This window comes from Heterocephalus glaber, unplaced genomic scaffold, assembly GCF_053883595.1.
Source record: "Heterocephalus glaber isolate CG9 unplaced genomic scaffold, H.glaber_assembly_v1.0 deba00000331, whole genome shotgun sequence".
Taxonomy (NCBI): domain Eukaryota; kingdom Metazoa; phylum Chordata; class Mammalia; order Rodentia; family Bathyergidae; genus Heterocephalus; species Heterocephalus glaber.
In genome coordinates, this window is record NW_028258142.1 from 50535512 (window position 1) to 50552334 (window position 16823).

Here is a 16823-nt window from a genome sequence, read left to right on the forward strand (position 1 = left end):
AGAAATATTGATGGAGGTTGTACTTGAAGAGATTAAACAGGGGACATGACATTCTTGATCAATAAAAAGCCAAAAACAAGTTGTAATACTTTATGTGACCAAGAATAAACTGGTTGTTGAAGGACTGGAGACAAAGGTAAAAGTGATTACAAAGTCAAGAAGTGGTAAGAAGTTTTGATGATGGAGGAAAGGGACTCAAGAATAAATGAAGTTGTAGAAGTAGATAAGAACAAGAAAAACAGTGCCAAAGAAACATTCAGTATTCACGTCTGAGGCATTTAGAAGACTCTATTATGAAAACTCTAAAATTTTAGTAATTGTACAATAATTGATGTGCAGTTATGCTACTTTACCATTGGTTTTATCTTTGAATTGGAGAAAAAATCACCACAACCCCATACCTACACACACAAACACAAGCCCATACATGCACATGCATGGCTTCTACTGCAACCCATTGTAGTAACAAGACCCAACATTACTTTCCCAACTGAACAACCACTTGGACTTCTAGTTTCATCCCTAACATAAAAAACCCTGGAAGCCTTCACACCCATCTTCACCAAAAGAAAAAAAAATCAAAATCAAATCAAAACAAAGAACTCAACAGAGGGAAACAATGACATTTCATGAACCAATTAAAAAAACCTGAGGTAACAGGGACACTGTAGCTGTATATGAATTCAGAGAGTCACAGCTGAGATTGACTTACCTGGAGCCGAAATCACTGGGACTATACATGTAGATGACCACTTAAAGGTAATTCTGGTAAGTTGCTAGAATGTGAGTATGGCCTACAATGAGAATGAGAAATTCCTGGGTGCTGCATTCTTAGTTTCCTAAAAGTCTCCTACCTTTAAAGTTGTTTCCTCAGAGGTACTACGATATTCTCATGGGATCATACAAGAAATTTTCTTCTCTGGTTCTAATCAAGTGTGGGGAAGAGTAATCACTGTGTGGTACTGCTGGAACATTCTCCATTATAGGACTAGTCTCCAGGGGAAATATAACCAAAACAAATTCTCAAAAAATAATCTACGGAGATCAACAAGATGATACTAAAGTTGATATGGTCAGACAAGGACCAAAAATAGCTCACACGATATTAAGAGGGAATAAAGGAGAAGGTTTGACTGACATTAAAAAACTCTAAAACTTACTCTAAAGACAGTGCAATTAGGACAACATTATGTTAATAAAAAATAGACATGTAGATTAATGGACTAGAAGAAAACTCATATATAGATCAATGCAAGTATAGTTGGGTGACTTTTGACAAAAGAGAGAAGGCAATTCAGTGGAAAAGGATATTATCTTTAACAAATGATGCTCAATATTTGGACATTAATTTTTTTTAAAATGAGGAAAAAAAATACCTAGAGGGACGGGAGTTTAGGTCCATGGCAGGGAGTCTACCTCGCAAGCCCAAGGTCCTGAGTTCCATTCCCGGTACCAAACAAACAAACAAAAAAGTAAACAAAACTACCTACACCTAGACCTCACATATTTTGTGAAATTAACCCCAAAATGAACCACAGAGCTCCAGACAAAACACAAAACAACAAATTTCTGGAGAAAATTTCTATAACCTTGGGATTGGCAATGAGGTTTTATACACCACACCAAAAACAATCTATGGGAGGAAAAAAAAATGAGTAATGAAGGTTGGCCATCATTAAAATTTTAAAAGCTGCTCTGTGAAGGATGCATTAAGAAAATGGAAAGACCAACCAGAAAAATGTAAGAAAATATTCTCAAAATAAATATTTGACAATTATACCCAATATCCAAGAAACTCAAAATCAATAATAAGAAAAATAGCATAAATTCAGTGCTTCCATTTTTGCAGGCTGAGAATTCCAAGATGAAGTTAGGAGAAGATTCGTGGTCTGGTGAGGCCTCTGCTTGGCAGGTGGCACCTTGAAGCCACATCTTCATTTGGCGGAAATGGCAAACAGACAAATAATCAAACACTTCCTAAGGAGATGAACTCCATTCATGAATGAAGACAGAGCCCCCATGACCTAGTCACTTCCTAAAAGATCTTATCTGTGAACTTTGGAGTTTGACCATTTAGACAATAGCATATACTTTTTTTACACAGCTGAAAATAGTCTTACTATATGACCTATATAAGTTATACCCCTAGTTATTTATTCATCTGGTACGAAAGCATTGTCCACATAAAAAGTTGTAAGTGAATGTTAGTAGTTTCCTTCTTAATTTATAAGGACGACTAATTTTAATATTTATTCATATTGTTGATATTCTGAGTGAATATTCACAGTTTATTTAATTGTACTCTAAATTAGATCCAACAAATTGGTTACTCATAGGTGCAAATAAATGTGGATACATTATGCAATGTAACATTAGTGAAAAAAAGGAATGAGCTCATGATTCATAACAAGTAATAAATTTTAAATGTATATGACTAAGTAAAGGAACCAATGCAAATAAGTTACATAGTGTATAATTATATTTTACAGTAATCTATAAAAGGCAAAATGTGAAGACAGTAGTACATAATTATACTTGCATACTAATGTATAAAAGGGAAAAGTATGACAGCAGTAAAAATACATCCATAGTTGCCAGAGGTGTGAAGGTGGGATACAGAGGTTGAGTAGGTGAACATAGGGAGATTTCATGAGTGCAAACCTATTTGTATTATACTGTAACTTTGGATACAGTTTTTCGTTTGACAAAACTAACTGATCTTTACTCATGACATAAAAATTAATTTGTCATAAAAAGTCATATATATATATGTATATATATATTTTTAATAAGACTTACTCAGGTAGCCAGGAGACTCTCATGATGGAATGCAATAGGTGACTATGCAGTCTAACTGTGGTACAAATGGTAGAAATGACCTCAATGAAGGGGATGGGGAAATATGGTGACTTGAGCAAGTTTAGTAATGAGTCTGGAAGACTAAAAGTAAAAGAGTACGGTACATTAATCATTGTACTATATTGCTAAAACTGTTTCACCGAGGGTTAAAGTTAAGCAATTTGGATGCTGCTACACAAATATACTGAAGTGGAACAACTAAGCAAACAGATGGTGGATGGTAGGAGCCAGATATACTCTCATTGGAGAAGGGACTTACAGATAAGCAAAAGGCAAAGGCTAGAATGATGCATGTGGTAATGCAACACGGTTGGCAACATCTACATGTACTCATAATGAACTCACACACACACACACACACACACACACACATATATATATATATATACATAGCTGAGTACATACACATATACTTCTTTGATTTTTGGTTGAGAGGGCTTAGAAGCAACCTTAAAAAAATAGTAATCAGCACACCTAGGGCCCAGTCACCAGTTTCTAGTAGTACTGAAAAGAAATAGTTTCCTTGGAGAAACGCCTGATTGTAAGACTGGGGCAGAAAATAGATGAGCTGAGCTTGGAATACTTTGTAGTTATAGAAAATAAGGATCTTTAAAAAAAACTCCATGGTGATAAAGTTATAAAAATAGGGGGAAAGAAAACAACAGAACAAGGCACCAGTGAAGTGATGAAAGCTGAGACAATATCACCAAGAAAATAAAGAATGTAGTGCTGGATAACAACTCAAATCATAAAATAAATGCACATGAGTTCATATATTGTAAATAACTCAATAAGGTAACAAAGAAATAGATTCCATTTGAAAATGCTGAGAACTTTATGCGTAAAAGGGCAAATGAGTTGCCCAAGAACACATGGGAAACCTTTAAATAATTTTGGCTTAGAGGGTTCAAGGCAACAGTAAAAATTGTCCCATTTATTTCTTCCTCTTACAAGATACATTTTTACTTTTTGTATGAATGAATGAATGAATGCCAACCAAGAATGTATGTTTCAATGTCTGGTAACCCAGTGATTTTTTGCTAAGTGATTCCATATGGCATTGATAGCATGATGCAGACACAGAGACCCAGATAAAGAGCATAGAGAATGAAAGAGGACAAGATTTTACTCATTTCTGTATGTAAAACATGACAGTTGAGCACCAGCCTAGATTACTCTGGCCACGTAAATTGAAGAAACAAGAGAATCACATTCTGAAAAATAGCAAATTGATTTTTTCATCTTAAATGACAGCAAAATGGTTTGACTTTAGAGGAGAAGATGAATAAGAATTAGATAGAAGGGCCGGCGATTTACCTCAGTGGCACCGCACCTGCCTCACAAGCTCATGGTCCTGAATTCAATCCCCAGTACCAAAAAAAAAAAAAAAAGAAGAAAGAATTAGATAGAAATCAGAAGTCTCCAGAATTTTATTCTAGAGAAAACTAAAATATAAAAATGGGGAAATTGATAATTTCAAATGTGCATGTATTTTATTTTGGCAATAAATTGTATTATATATCTGTCACATGTTGATGTAGGTTACTATTTTATAAAGCCTTATAACCATTTAATTGCAAATATTTAATCTGAAGCCTATTGCATTTAGCTGTTAATTTTGTGGGGGAAAATTAAACTGTACGTTCAATTAAATAAAAAGTAAAACAGTTAGTAAATGATAACTGATGGAAATATAGTACCTATAGCTCCTTTATCCTTTGTAGTTTTTTTGATTTTGTACTCTTTTGATAACTCATTCTTTGTCTAATAGATTCTGCCTCAAATCTATTATTTTTGAAAAGCTGTGTTCTTGAAATTTATATATTTTTAAAGATCTTACCTGGTTGAATGTCTGTGGCCATGTTTGATAAAGAGTTTACTTCCAATTCTTGGTTAAATTAAGTGCAAGAAATCTTGATTTATATAGAACATGAGATGAGATAGAGAACATCAGTAAAAGTCACAGCGATACCATATCTGAACACCAAATCTGCCAAAGAGGATGGAAAATTAACAGGTTTTATCAACTTAGAAAATTTGAATATTTCAAATCAAAATTTAAAACCTCTTTGGATTATCTTCTGTGTTTTATATTGTATGGGATGAAATACTTAAAGAAATAGTAAAAATATTTTACCTAAAAACCTAAATGAAATATCTGACAGAGAGGAAAGTGAAAAAGATACAGGCACACACATTGTGTTAAGTTACCATTACTGAAGAGTCTTACAAAGAGAAAAAGGTTATCGTGGCAAATCCTTTTGGAGATTTCAGTTCATATCAATTGCTTTGGGGCATTAGAAAGGCTGCATCATGGTGGGAGCACATGCAAGAGGAAACTGCTTGCTTCATGGAGGCCAGGAAGCCAGGGACAGAGAAAGAGCACCTTGTGTTCCATAGCCCTTCTTTGAGGTGTTATTCTCAGGGCCCTAAGAGCCCCACTAGGCCCCAACTCCACAAGGCTCGGTCACCTCCAGATAGTGCCCAGCAGGGATGAACGCATTAACAGGTGGGCCTTTGAGGGACATTTCAGATCTAAACTAAAGATATCTTAAAAGAAATAAAATTGGACTAACTTAAGTATCATTTTATGTATTTATTTGATTTAATCTTAAATTAGTTATCATGAGAAATTTGATGGGAAGCCATATGAAGAATTTCAATGCTAGTAAAAAATTAATAAGTAGCATGATTGTAAAAGAAATTTTAATTCATCATTAAGTACAGAATAATAGCTGACCCATGTTGAACTTTTCCTTAACCGTCAATTTAAATTGTAAAAATATTCACCACCATCAGGCAAAATAATCTTTGGTAGTATTTTCCTTAGAAAATCACCTCTGTGTAGATAGTATGTGAACTCTACTTTACTTTTATGCATATTGTCAGTTTCTTGCTTTTAAAAGCTCACTGGGTTTGTTTCTGTTTTGTTTTGTTTTTTATATTTTTTGAGACAGGGACTTGCATGTAGCCCAAGCTGGCTTCAAACTCATGATGATCCTCCTGCCTCACCCTCCCAAGGGCTGTGACTACAGGCATGTGCCACCACCCCTTGATAAAGCTCCTCAGTTTTATACTCTGATCCAATAAGTCAGACATTAGCCAAGGATTATAGGCACATTAAATTTAGAAAATAACAGCTCTTACATTTCACGAAGGGGAAGTATTACATTTGGAAATTTCAGGACTGTCCAGGTCACAACTGTCTAAAAAATACATAATGTGATAACTGGGTCTAATATTAAATATTCTAACACCTACTCTTAGAAAGAGTGAACAGGAAATATGAAATAATTTTAATAATATATTTTATTTACCTTATTTCATAAGAAATCATTTGTGCATGTGAGGATATTCTAAATAACTTTATAAATTTCTGTTCTAAAATTCTACAAAGTCCCTTATCTACTCTACATTTAAAGTACAATTAATTTTTGATGATACATTTCATCAAAAAACTTGATCTGAATTTCGCTTTTATAACATTCAGAAAGTAGAGTTATACTTATTCTAAATATATTTAAAATTTTCCACTAAAAACTGAAATGTGGTTTTCAAACGTTAAATAATGGCAAATAAACACTATGAAGGTGTCTGTTTCTCAGTTGCACCAACCACATCACAGTCACTCGGAGGCCGACTCTAACACTACTTATGCTTCCAGAGAAGCTTCTACACCAAGGCAGGGAAGAAAGTCAGCATATAAGGTGATTTATTTTGGAATTAAGTGGAAGAATCAGACAAGAAAATAACCAAGTACTCATGCTGTGAACAGCGTCCAGGATTGTGTTCACACTGGGTACTGTGAGAGAATGGGAAATCAGATCGGAGGCAATGGCACTTAAAGAATAATGACAGAGAAGTGATGTCAGACAGATGACATAATCAGAAGTTGCAGGCTCTATTCTCAAATGGAAACATTAAATAATCAGCTAGTAGCTGACTAATATAATTTTGTGAGGTTTCCAGAAATTACTCAAAAACTGCAGCAACTAAGTGAGTATACAATGAAGAAGAAGCCACATTTTAAAACATAGGACATTACCTGACACTTTTACTCACCTTTGATCTCACCTTCTTTGTCATGGTTTCCTGACCTTTGAACAGTGCAGTAGCCAAGCCCTTATTCCCTCCAGCAAAGGCAAGAAAGCAGAAAGGGATGGATTAGTATTGTTCCAGCCTGTAAACAGACTGCTTGAGAGCCTGGTCTTTGGCAAGCCTCAGTCAGAGCTGAGAGGGCCCGGAGAGGGAAGCCAGGGAAATCACCTTAGCCTGGCTTATGAAAACTGAAGGGGATCACAGAACCACTTATATTTGGCACAGTACATTTCTGATCGAGAAATACAAAGAACAGAGGCCTCGAAAAGCAGTGGTAAGACTTGGGAAATTAAGACTCCTAAAAGCAGGCATAATTCAAGAGAATGACACACATACATATGGAAGATATGCATTCAGAAAGGGCCTGAAAATACCTTAGACATGACACAAGAATGACTAAGATTCAAGATAGTAGACCTTTGTCTGAGGAACAGCAGGTGGAGATTTTTTTCCCACATTGTGGGTTGTCTCTTCACACTGCTGGTGGTTTCTCTTGCTATGCAGAAGCTTTTCAGTAAGAAGAGATCCCACTTGTTGATTGTTTGTGCTAGTTCACGGGCAACTGAGGTTTTGTTCATAAATCTTTTCCTACACCAATGTCTTCAAGAATTCTACTAACCTCTATCCCAGCTGATTCAGTGTTTCCATTTTAATATTTAGATCCTTAATCTATTTCAATTTTAGTTTCATCCATGGTGAGAGAGACAGGTCTAGTTTTAATCTTTGGCAAGATGAAACCCAGTTTTTCCAGCACCATTTATTAAAGAGGCTCTCTTTCCTCCAGTGAGGGTGTTTGGCTCCTTTATCGAAGATGTGGTGACTGTGTCTGGAGTTGTTTCTGCATCTTCTAATCAGTTCCACTGGTCCTCAGGTCTGTTTCTTTGCCAGGACCATGCTGTTTTTATCACAGTAGCTTTGTAGTATAATTTCAAGTTGGGGATTATGATACCCCCTACCATGTCTCTGTTGTCTAGAATTGCTTTTGCTACTCTGGGTCTCTTCTCATCCCAAATGAATTTTTGGATTGTTTTCTCAAGGTCCATGAAGTATGCTGCTGGGATTTCAATTGGGATTGCATTGAATCTATGTAGCAGTTTTGGAAGTATGGCCATTTTCACTATATTAATCCTTCCTACCAGGAGCATGGGATCTCTTTCCATTTTCTGATATCATCTTCAATCTGTCTTTTCAGAGTGCTATAGTTTGCAAAGAAGAGGTCTTTGATTTCTTTTGTTAGGTTGATTCCTAGGTATTTGTTTTTTGAATGCTATTGTGAAAGGAATTGCTTGCCCTCTTTCTGTCTCAGTGAGTCTATTTTTCATGTAAAGGAGAGCTATTCATTTTTTGTGTTGACCTGTATGCAGCTACTGAGCTAAATTTGGTTATTAAGTCTAGAAGACTTTTGGTGGAATTCTTGGGGTCTTCTATATAGAGTAACATGTCATCTGCAAATAATGACAATTTGACTTCTTCATTTCCTATCTTTATTCCTTTTATTTCTTTCTCTTGTCTAATTGTTCTGACTAATTTTTCCAGACTATATTGAACAGGAGTGGTAATAGTGGACATCCTTCTCTTGTTCCTGAGTTTAGTGTGAAAGATTTCAGTTTTTGACCATTTAGTATGATATTGGCTATTGGTTTTTCATAGATGAGTTTTATCAGATTGAGGTAGAGACCATCTATTCCAATTTTTTTTAGTGTTTTTATCATAAAAGCATGTTGGATTTTGTCAAATGCTTTTTCTGCTTCTATGGAGATAATCATATGTTTTTTGTCCTTGGCTCTATTGATATAGTGTAATACATTGATTGATTTGCATATGTTAAACCATTCCTGTATCCCTAGGATGAATCCCACTTGGTCAGGGTATATGATCTTGATGATCTTCTGCATTCTATTTGCCAGTATCTTTTTAAGGATTTTTGCATCTATGTTCATTAGTGAGATTGCCCTGTAGTTCTCTTAAAAAAATCAGGCCTCCCAAATTTAAAGACCCAGTCTGAAATGGGCATCTGAAATGAACACATATTTCTCATACAAAGAAGTAGGAATAGCAAATAAACATATGAAAAAGTGTTCAACATCACTGGTCATTCAAGATATGCAAATGAAAACAGCACTGAGATTCTACCTCACTCCAGAAAGAATGGCTGCTATCATGAAATCAACCAGTAACAAATGCTGCTAGGGCTGTGGGGAAAGAGGAACCCTGCTCCACTGCTGGTGGGAGTGTAGACTGGTGCAACCACTGTAGAAATCAGTATGGGGATATCTCAAAGAACTAGGACTGGAAGTCCCATTTGACCCTGCTTTTCCACTGCTAGGGATCTTCCCCAAAGAACTAAATCACACCACAGTGATATATGTGTACCCATGTTCATAGCAGCACAATTTGTAATAGCTAAAACTTGGAAGCAGTCCAAATGCCCATCAACTGCAGACTGGATAAAGAAAATGTGTGTGTGTTTTTTTTTAAATAAAATAGAGTACTATTCAGCCATAAAAATTAGAAATTAGAGACATATATAGCTAGGTGGATGCACATTGAGGGGGATACTCTTCAGTGAAATAAACAGGACACACATGTGTGACTACTGAGTAGATTCTCTAGTGTGAGAAACTGAAAGTGTAAATAAGGACTAAAAGGTATAACAGATAATATGAAATAGGAAGAAAAGGGACAAAGGGGAAAGGGAAGTGGGAGGGGTAAAGGAAAGGAAAGAATGGAATGGAATTAATATGAGAAAATGAAAAAATGGAAACAAAGTCTTTTTAAATAGATAGGGATGGAGGAGTTGAAGGGAGGGCAGGGGAAGGGGAAAAAATAAGAACCAAGAGAGATTATGTAAAGATGCAAGTTTCCAATGATGAATGTCATTATATTATATACCTAAAATGTACCAATATATATAATTTTAAAAAATGAATGAATGAATGGATAGGAGATAAAAAAAATTTACCTTATAATTGCAAAAAAAAAAAAAAAGAATGACTAAGAAATTTGCTGGAGAATTTAGTAAATTTAAAAAGGAAATAAAATCAATCTTTCACAAATTCTTTCAAAAATGGAGGCTCATGATACAAGGTCAACATTACTCTCATAACCAAATGTTGTCAAAGACACATTTATGGAATTAAGGGAAACTTATGATTTTATGAACTGATGCAGATAAAGCATTTGACAAAGTGTGTATACTTTTGTGATAAAAACACTGAGCAACCTAGGAAAAGAAGGAAACTATCACAAAAAAATAGAATCCACGCATCAAATCCTCAGTGCTAACATCAGACTCAGTGGTGAAAAACTGAAAGATTTTAAGATAATGAAGAAATTATGATGTATAGTTTTGTTACTAATTTAGACCTAATATATTCACCAAGATTTTAAGATAGAAAATTTACATGCAAAAATCAATTGTATGTCTACAAGTTGTAAATAAATAAAATGGAGAGTAAATTTAGAAAACATTTCTGGTAAAAATAGTATGAAACAAAGTAAAATAACTATGAGTAAAATTAACCAAAGAAGTGAAAGAATGGTACATTGAAAACTACTAATATTTGCTAAAAGATTACAGAGTAGAAAGACATACGTGAAAAGACATCCCATGTCATGATTTGGAAAACAGTATAATTCCTTGATACTACACAAAGCAATCTGCATATTTAGTGAAATCTCTATTAAAATACAATAATTTTTATAGCAATAGAAAAATTTATCCTAAAACTCACATACAACATCAGATGAGTCTGAAGAGCCAATATATTCTTTTTTTTTTTTTTGTACGAGGGATCAAACTCAGGAAATTGTGCTTTCGAGGCAGGCTGCAGAACCACTGAGCTAAATCCCTAGCCCAGCCAATACATTCTTAAAATGAGGAAAAACATGAGATTTTACATTTGTAGATTTTTAAAATGTACTATAATGTGGTTCTGGCATTAAGATAGATATATACAACTCAAAGATCTTAAAACATATGGACATAAAATAGAATAAGGGGTCCTAAAATAAGCCCTTATAGATGTTGACAAATGGTTTTTGTCAAGAGTGTCATTATCATTCATTGGAAAAAGGACAGGTAATTTTTTAATGGTCTTTTTTTTTAGCAAACTATAATGGAAAAACTTGGATATCTACATTCAAAGAGAGCTCTTGGTCCTTTACGCTGTACAAAAAATTATTTGTATAATGTATCAAAGACTTAAAAGTAGAAATACTGTAAAGCTCTAAGACTTTTAGGAGAAAACATAGGAAAAAGTTTCACAACATTTGATTTTACAGCTATTTCTTGGGTACAACATCAAAAGCCCAAGCAATAAAAGGAGACTGATTCATTTGACTATATCTAAATTAAAAATTTTAGTAATGACATTGTCATCAACAGAGTGAAAAAATCCACAGAATTACATATTTTCAAGTTGTATTTCTGTTGAGGATTTTATACACAGAATATGTAAAACCCTACAACTCAATATGAGAGACAAGTTTTTTTTTTTAAAAAGAGTCAAAGATCCATTGAACAAAATGTTCTTAGATGCAATACAAAAATAGACAACAAGTATTAAAATATGTTCAACATCATACAACATTAAATGCAAATCAAAGCCACAATGGCATACCACTTCATACTATTATACTAAAGATATCTATTATTAGAAATTAAAGAAATGACAAGTATTGGTGATGATATGGAGAAATAGGAACTTTCTTTGTTCCTAGTAGGAATATAAAATGGTGCAGGCACAAAAGGAAAGCACTATATATAGCAGTTCTTTCACAGTTAAAAAAGGAATTATTGTATGATCCAGACTCCTACCTCTGGGTATAAACCCAAAAGGACTGAAAGAAAAAACTCAGATACTTTTTACATTGTTGCCTACTGTATTATTGGAAGCCAGATACCAGAAGAAAATCAAGTGTTGGTCAATAGATGAGCAGACAAACAAAAAGTAGATATATGCATGCCATGGAGTGTAAATTAACCATAACAAGGAAAGAAATTCTGACAAATCCTACATGCTACACAGAATCACCTTGAGAACATCATGCTGAGTGAAATAACTTAGTCACTAAAAGGACAAATATTGTGTGAGTACACGTAGGTGATGTGCCCAAAGTAGTCAAATTCACAAAAACAAAAATCAAAATGTTATGGTAGTTGCCAAGGCGTATGGGAAGGAAGATAAGGAAATTATTGTGAAGTGGGACATAGATTTGATGGGTTCAATGCAAGTATTTTGGAGATTAGGTGCCCAATAAAGTGAACGTACTTAATATTTCTGGACTGAATGCTTAAAATGATTAAATTGGAAAATTTAATACTATGTAAATTTTATCACAATAAAACTTAAAATTAGGACAGAGAGGAAGTAATGTAAAATCACTCACTTTATCAAAAGAGAAATGATTTACTCATTCAACCATTTTTTCACTTAAGTACACGATTAAAAGTAACTTTTATGTACTATCTTTAAACAATCAGGGAATTATTTTGCCCTTGTGCCTTTATCCTCAGAAATTTACTTTTCATTAGTACATGTTAGCACCAGAAATTTAAACAAGCCTAAGTATGCTATTACATTATGTTTGAGTTTGTATCTGAATGTTTGTGCTGGGAATGGGGTATTGGCCAGGCCTTAGGGAAGAGGGCAGATACTTTACTTCCACTTCATGTATACTCTCATTTTTATGGCACATTTTTCGAGAAATATTTGTTGAATATAATGCCTATTTAGAGTAATATGATATTATGTTTTTTAGTATTAAAATTATTGATATTTCCAATTGACTGTGAATTTTTCTCCTTTGTCTATATCTCTTCCCTCCATCCTTTTCCCTTCCTTCCCCCTTCTTTTCCCTCTTTGTCTCTTTAATTTTTGCTGCTGTAGAGTAAAAAAAACTTAGGATACTCATTTATTGTCCAAAGTTGATATAAACTCTTGGTTATGAATCTTAAATAAAACATGACTGAATAGAAGTACAATTACAAAACAAATTATTTTAGTCATTTTGTCTTCTAACAATAACCTCTCAATTGGATAGAGACCTGTATTTTATCTTAATGTTTTAAAAAAATGGATAATAATAAAGTTTGATTTCCTGTATTACCCTCCTAAATCATTTGTTATTAGTACAGAAATATACCAGCGTTTTCTGTGCAGTGTCTAGCTAACACAATTTCAATAGAATAGCATATATTATGATTTTAGCATGAAGTTTAGTACCATGTTGCTTGTTTTCTCACAGTGAATTAGAAATGAGGAACACTTCAAGAAATTGAAACCTAGATTAGCATTTCAGGCTTCAGGTAATCTCTAGTTTTTCATTTCATGCAACATTAGAAATATTACTCCCTCCCACCTCTCTTTATTTCTTCTTTCTTACCAAGTTTGATTTTTTTGCTCTGATGGTATGTGCTCTTGCTTCTGAATTTAAATTCATAGACAAAGAAATATTATTTCATCTTCTTACTCTGTGTATAATATGCTTCTAACATTACTTACAACTCAAGCACCAAGAAGAAAAATGACAGTTTTAGTGAGGAAGAAGAATAGATTTCAGATTAACTCCAAGATACCAATACAAATTCAACAAAAATTGAAGGAATAAGATTTTTTTTCACATGAACAGATATTTTCTTACAGAATAAATACAGGTTTGCTTGAGCAGAAAAAGCACTGATTGGCAAAAGACAGGAGACAGGCTGCCCTATTTTACATATAAATGAAGCCATTAAAATATGTGTATTGAAGTTGTAGGAATAATTTAAACTCTTAGACATAAGCCCTGAACCCCGAAACTCCTAAAACTCTATGAATCTAATTAACCTGAGTATATTTTCTACTTATTTGTGGAAATACTTAAAAATAAATTTAGGCCTTGTCCTTCTTGCAAAAATAAGATATATTTATAAATTCAGGCCTAATATTATTATTTTAATACTTTTGGTATCTAAATTACATAACAGTTAATGTGTCAAATCGATGTATTCTATTGTAGTTTTTCAAAATAGATAAAAATCATTTAATGTATTTAATAAAAAATGATCATAATATCTGTTATCTAAACATCCCTCTGAAGCCTCATAGGGTCATAGGTGGGGCTTTGGGGAGGTGGTTGGATCTAGGGTGTGTGATGTTGGGATTAAGGGTGTGATGCTAGTGTTGATTCATGGTGTGATGTTAGGATTAATGATGCCCCACTCTGGGTGCCCTAAGAGTGGGTAACTTGGATAGAATATGAATGACAGAAAGAGGGCTGTTATTGTTGCTTTATTCTTCCTGCTTGCTGCCTTCTGCCTGCTCTGCTTTACCATGAACTATTTCTCCTCTGCGATTCCCCTCTGCCATGCCACCTGTCTTGAAGTCAGCCGATCATAGACTGAAACCTCCGCAAACTGTGAACCAAAATAGACCTTTTCTCCTTTAACTATGGGTGTTGGATATTTGGTCTCAGCAACAAGAACAGTAAGTACAACAGTATCCTTCTATTATATACTGGTGTACAAGTAGGCATCAGTACTATTTCTCATCTTCCAAGGTCTATTGATAAATTTCAAATTTGAATTGTATTTAATGTATATAATGTAAATATCCAGAATCAGCAATTGTGCAGATTTTAAGAAGATTGATGGAATTTCACAATTTTATTACTAAAAAAGCCTGGACAATTTCTCATTTTTAGTAGCTGCATTTTATAAAAATAACTTTACTCACTCATGCATTGTACTATCCCAAGTGTTGCTTGGGCAGATGTCATTTCAACCAGTTGATTCTTATATTCAATAAATTGGATAAAAATGTCGTTTGTATGCTTCCTGTTATATTACCTTATAAAATTAACTTGAAAATACACAATTTTTGGCCACCCTGTATTTAAATAGTAGGGCTGGTAAGTAGTTAAATATATTTGTAATCAAAAGTCTACAGTGAGTAATGTTTATTTTAAATAAATGTTGAGTTCAACTAATGCAATCAGGGGGAATATGAATTTTATTTGTTTTTGTTTTCTGTTTCTTTAGACAAGGTCTTGCTGTATATTCTAGATTGGACTTGAACTCACTATACAGTTTAGGCTGCCCTCGAATTTGCAGTGATCCTCCTGCCTCAGCCTCCCAAGTGCTGGGGATACAGCTGTGTACCAGCACACCTGGTTAATAGAAGTTTCAAATTTGGCAATTTTCTGAATAAAGAATTATTTTTGGAATTAGTGCAGTTGTTTATGTTTTAGTGAATGGTATATGTATAGAGAGATGGAAAATGCCTTTGTCTGGGTTGCTATGACACACATACTGGAAACCGCATCATGTATAAACAATAAACTTTTATTTTTCCACTCTAGAGACTGTGAAGACCAAACTCAAGGCACTGGCAGATTTGATTTCTAGTGTGGACCTGTACCTCCCAGGGGATGCTTTCTTCATGCATGTTCATATGGTAGAAGGGGCAAGGAGCTCGCTGGAGGCTCTTTTATAAGGACACTAATACTACTATCCAGGCATTGGCTCCTGTGATCTAATCACCTCTCAGATGCTTCACTTTCTATCACCATCACTTTTGCAGTTAGGTTTTCAACATATAAATTTAAGATGGATACAAACTTTCAAAGAAGAACAAATAGAATGTATATGTAGATAGATGATAATGATAAGAAAGGTAGAGATATGTATGATGGAATCACCGTTCTGTCAAAATACCAGTATATTCTATTCACCAAATTATTGGTTATTCTGTGAAGGTTCTTGATGTAATAATGAAAGAAAGACATTGCTTTTTAATTTATTTAGGTAGGTTATAGAGTAGTAATTGGTAATATCCACTGCTGTAAGGCCAAACTTAAAAAAAAAATATCTACAGAGCAAACCTAAATAGATTCCTGCTAGGATGAATAAATATGATTTTTAAGTATATTACTTAGCATGCTCATTTTAAATATTGTTGAATCATAATATATTAAATTATTTAATATTTTCCATATTCATTATTATTTTTAGCTTAAAAACTAATTTAAATATAGTAATTTTCTCATGTCAAAGATTAAATGTTGGTTTCAAATATTGCATAATAATGACACCAGAAACATTGATGTATGACATGTGACATGAGATGTAGAACACTCAAGTGAGAATTTCATGCATAGAATCAAACAAATGGAGGATTTTAGAAGATATTATGTAGTGGTTAATTTCATCTGTCATCTTAGCTGGAGCATTTCTTTGGTTAAACAGCAGTCTAAATGTTTCCATGGATGTGCTTTTAAAATATGGATAATAATTACAATCAGTTAGTTCAAATTAAGAAGATTATACTCCTTAATGTGTCTTGGTTTCACACAATCATTTGAAGGTCTTATAGCAAAGACAGATTTACTTTAAAAATGAGAATCTGCTTCAGGATTGCAACATAGAACTCCTGCATGAGTTTTTAGAATCCTGCCTGTATTTTTCCTGCAGATTTTAGATTCAAAAATATAACAACATTTATTTGAATTCTCAACCACTAGTCAGTTCTACAGATCTGTCACTTTCCAGACACAAAATCACATGTCTGTTCCTTAAAATATATCTATCCACCCATCATTGGCATTTACCTATTGAGTGTGTGTGTGTGTGTGTGTGCTTAAAAACTACAGGTTTTGTTTCTCTAGAAGCTTGATAAATATAAACCATTTATCATTTTATCTTCCTCATCTAACAATATTATTGTGAAGCACAATAAAATGACATGCCTAACTATAAATAACTTTAGCACAGTAAAGTAATGATTATTTAAATTGAATTATTTCAAGCTCAAATACTGAATAATACATTTTAGATAGGAGATATTCTAGAAGAGATTCTTTAACGGCATATGACCAAGATCATT

General features: G+C 33.7%; 1 pseudogene; it reads left to right on the forward strand.

Moving 5' to 3' along the window:
- The window catches only part of LOC101705552 (ribosome biogenesis protein BRX1 homolog pseudogene), a 28165-nt pseudogene extending 12731 nt beyond the window's left edge, over positions 1–15434 (forward strand).
- Positions 15435–16823: the final 1389 nt, after the last annotated feature.